The sequence below is a fragment of the Elephantulus edwardii genome, unplaced genomic scaffold, assembly GCF_000299155.1.
Source record: "Elephantulus edwardii isolate Elephantulus edwardi_28Jun2011 unplaced genomic scaffold, EleEdw1.0 scaffold00121, whole genome shotgun sequence".
NCBI lineage: Eukaryota > Metazoa > Chordata > Mammalia > Macroscelidea > Macroscelididae > Elephantulus > Elephantulus edwardii.
Window position 1 is genome coordinate 10,281,413 of NW_006399871.1, and position 487 is coordinate 10,281,899.

The window sequence follows — 487 nt, forward strand, 5'->3', positions numbered from 1 at the left end:
GATGAGTCAAATGCGAGAATGGTTACCCATGGTGGAGAGTGTTTGGTGAAGCTCCCCGATTAAAACAATCTTGGAAGCAGAAGTGGCATCCACTTCCATAATAGCTTGCCTCTGGAAACCCTATGAACCTGGAGAAAGGACGAAAGTCACACAAGTGTTCAGAATTTTCCTTCATAGGGTCGCTGTGAGTCGCCTACGGATTAATGGCACTTACCATCAACTATCCAGTTGCCCACACTTTATCCAGCAGAGGGCGGCCTCACCTCTCGCCACCTTTTCAACGTGATTGTAAAACACCAGTTCTCTTCCCTCAAGTACCCTGCTGATTTTCTCTGACAAGCAAATTGAAGGTTCATCTAACTTTAAAGCAACATTTTCCCTCCTCTCATTCCACCTACCCCTTAGAAAAATATTTATAGTCTGTGGAAAGATTCTGGTATACTAACTTTGCCCCCTAGAAGCAGAATTGCAGCATTTAATTAAAGTA